This window comes from Lathyrus oleraceus, chromosome 2 (genome assembly GCF_024323335.1).
Source record: "Lathyrus oleraceus cultivar Zhongwan6 chromosome 2, CAAS_Psat_ZW6_1.0, whole genome shotgun sequence".
Lineage (NCBI taxonomy): Eukaryota > Viridiplantae > Streptophyta > Magnoliopsida > Fabales > Fabaceae > Lathyrus > Lathyrus oleraceus.
In genome coordinates, this window is record NC_066580.1 from 452,261,545 (window position 1) to 452,265,319 (window position 3,775).

Genomic DNA, 3,775 nt, shown 5'->3' on the forward strand with positions numbered 1-3,775 from the left:
ATCCTAACTTGCACAGGCAACAAGCTAATCCTAAACAGGCAAAGCAATCAAAGCAAACAATCACAAATAGCCCACACTATATACAGACAAAGTGGGCTCACACAAGGGTTAGGCTGCCAAAGCAAGCCAACTGTATCAGGTGATGTTAGCTCTTAACCCTAACATTGAGAGTTAGGGTGAAGCAGATGAAATGGGAGTGAGGGGTGTGCCTCACAGCTCTTATCCCTGGCCAGGGAGAGCTTCAGACAAAGGAAGTGTGGGTTCAGAAAGTGGGAACCCTTCTACACTTATGACACTGACTCAACTGTACAACTGTACAAGGATCTTGGGTTACTATCCTCAAGGCATCAACATGTAATGTGAGCCAAGGGATGACTCAACAGAATAGCAGGAGATGGATTGCACATCTCTTGTGTCTGCCAATTGCCTTAACAAAGGTCTTTTCCTGCTTGGGGACAAAGATAAACAAGCACAAGCATTGCCTCTTAAGGAGGACTTCAGACAGGTGCCTGGCCAAGTAACAGGCCAGGTCTTCCAGACTACATGGAGTTAGTGATGCTATACCTCAATTGGTTAAGCAACCAAGCAACAACACAAGCAAGTTCACAATGAACTATAGCAACTAATGTACCTGAAATCAATCTAACATAATCAGTACACAGCTCAAACAGTCAAACAGACAAGCTACAAGTCAACAGTTAACTGTACACAAGCAATGCATCAAGCAAAGCACAAGCCAATTGATAACGCGAAATTATATCGCTTTTTAAGACTTAATTCAATTAAATTATATTATCATTTACGCTAGTTTATCTCATTTTATCAGATATTATGCAGTATTCCTCTTCTATTTATATCAGGTACCCATTTTGAAGCAAAAGTGAAGAAAAGAAGAAAAGGAGGTGTAAAAAGGAACAAAAAGGAGAGAAAAGGAACCAAAGGCCAAAGCCCAGCCCAAAGCGCACAAGTCACCAATGCTGTGCCTGTGACGGACGTCACAGGACGCGTGACGAGCGTCACGCGAAGTAGCCTTGTGACGGACGTCACACATGGTGTGACGAGCGTCACACCAGTCCACTAGCTTTTTGGCGCAAGTTACGCTCTCAGAAGAATGGAAGTAACGTTGAGGACTTCGTGTCCTATTCCCAAGCCGTGAATTTAGCACGCTGAAGACTCGTGGAAAAGAAGAAAAAGGCAGTTAGTAGCACTACTATAAATAGCTACCCTAATCCCTCTCGTTTGCTCTCCTCTCTTTGCCGTTTACACACACCGAAGCTCTGCCGATTTTCTGTTCAAGCTTTTGCTTATTTTTCTTTTTCCAGCAGAATTAATATTGTTTATTTTATTTATTTCTTTTGCAAGTTTTATTTTCTTCTTCCCTTGCAAATTTACCTTTCCCGTTTTTAGCTTTTAGATATTTTTCGCATAATAGTTTCTACACCGGAAATTATTGTGCAACTTTATACCGGATTTAACCTTACGTTATATTCGAGTTTTTTTTATTTCCTTGATTTAATTTACTGTTTAATTGAAGAATCGAAGAACAAATCCTACCGGCTTGTGGTGGAGTGTTCAAGACCATTGTATTACGCATTCAGGTTCTCTAATTGTTATTTAATATTTAATGTTTTATTCTATTGTTTATTTACATTGTCTGCCTGAAATGAATCTGTGTATGCATGATAATAATTATTATTTAGTTAGCATGTCTGGCTAATTCGCCTAGGTATCGGTATGTAAAGTAAGCAGAAAAAGGGATCAAGACTAAGTCGGTCTATTCAAACTTAAAATTATAATCAATCTTTTTATGGTCTTAACTTACAGGTTTAATAACAAGATTTTTTTACAAAAGTAAAAGACATAAAGAAGTTGAAACCAACAGAGCGAGAGTTTGAGGTTTTAACTGGACAGTGTAAGTTAGTCATTAAGTCTATCTCAGGGCGAGAGCAAGTTTTAGAATTAATTAAATTCTGACTTTTTTCCAAAAAGTATTTTTAAAGATTGAATGTGAGGACGAGAGTTAAGCATTTAGATTTAATTGTATAACCTAAGTCAACAGAGCGAGAGTTTGAGATAAGGGTGTTTAAAACGGTCAGTATTTTCTTAAAAAGAGTTTCTGCAACTTTATTGTTTTCAAAATATGATTTTTGACTTAATTATAAGTGACAGCTACATTAATATAAGATCATGGTTTCTTCAACAGAGCGAGAGTTTGAGATAAAACCTTTAACCAATAAAGTTAATCGAAACGATTTATTTTAAGACCGAGAGACCGACAAGGAATTGATTCCCTAGTTTTGACGAACTACATACCGATATCCATTTTATTAATATTTAATCTAGATATTAGTTTAGTTTTTAGCTTCCTTCCCCAAACAATCAACTATTATTCACCTTAGCTTTACGAAGTAACCTTAGATAACGGTATATCGATTCATAAGTCCCTGTGGGATCGATATCTTTTAAAACTACGCGATAGAACTGTGCACTTGCAGTTTGTATCCCATTCTCGACTCACACAGTCGAGCGATCAAGTTTTTGGCGCCGTTGCCGGGGAATTTTATTCAATCGATATCGTAACTCTTCCGTTACGCTGTAGAGACTAAGGTTTCTTTTTCCTTCTATTCTTTCTTTCGTTGATTTGTATGCCACGCACTCGCTCTCAAGGCGAACCGCTCTATTTACGAATCAACGATATCGAACTATATCTCCGAGTCTTACGACGAATTCGGGAATATCGTGCTGAAAACAATCTCCCTCCTATAAACCTTCCTGATATCAAAAACATTTTTCCTTCTTTAACCGAGATGGCAGAACCAGCTCGTGCTCTTAGAGATTACGTCGCTCCATCGCAAGATGAACCGCATTCAAGTATTGCTCCGCCCGCAATCGAAGCAAACAACTTTGAACTTAAACCTTCGTTGTTGCAGGCTGTGCAACAGAACCAATTCTCTGGAAATCTTACCGAAGATCCAAACCTTCATTTATCCGTATTTGTTCAATACGCTGATACTGTTAAAGCTAATGGTGTCACTTCAGAGGCAATTCGACTTCGTCTTTTTCCTTTCTCATTAAGAGATAGCGCTAGAAGATGGCTTCAATCTCTCCCTTCCAACTCAGTCACCACATGGAACGAGTTGAAGAAAGTTTTTCTTGCCCGATATTTTCCACCAAGAAAAACAGCTATGTTAAGAGCCCAGATAAACGGATTTAAACAGAAAGACAACGAGTCTCTTTTCGAAGCATGGGAAAGATACAAAGACATGATGAGACTTTGCCCACACCATGGTTTGGAAGACTGGTTAGTAATTCACACATTTTATAATGGTCTCTTATACAATACAAGGTTAACAATAGACGCCGCTGCAGGTGGTGCACTAATGAACAAACCTTATGCTGATGCTTACCAGCTTATCGAGAGCATGGCCCAAAACCACTATCAGTGGGGAACCGAACGAACAACAGTGGAAAAACCTCAACCGAAAACTGGCATGTACGAGATAAGTAACCTTGATCACGTTAATGCAAAAGTGGATGCTTTGGTCCAGAAGATTGAAAGTTTAAACGTATCACCTCCAACCGCCGTGGTTGCTATAACTCAGAATTGCGAGGTCTGTGGAATCCAAGGCCACACTCCTGCGGAATGTCAACTCTTGACTGGAATCCAAACAGAGCAAGTAAACTATGCTCAAGGAAGCCCCTATTCGAATACCTATAACCCAAATTGGAAGAACCATCCAAACTTTTCATATAAGAGTAATAATGCTTTATACGC

At 39.1% G+C, this 3,775-nt stretch overlaps 1 pseudogene; it reads right to left on the reverse strand.

Moving 5' to 3' along the window:
- Nucleotides 1-3,192: 3,192 nt before the first annotated feature.
- LOC127124383 (uncharacterized) lies at nt 3,193-3,292 on the reverse strand (annotated as a pseudogene).
- Between the last annotated feature and the right edge of the window lie 483 nt (nt 3,293-3,775).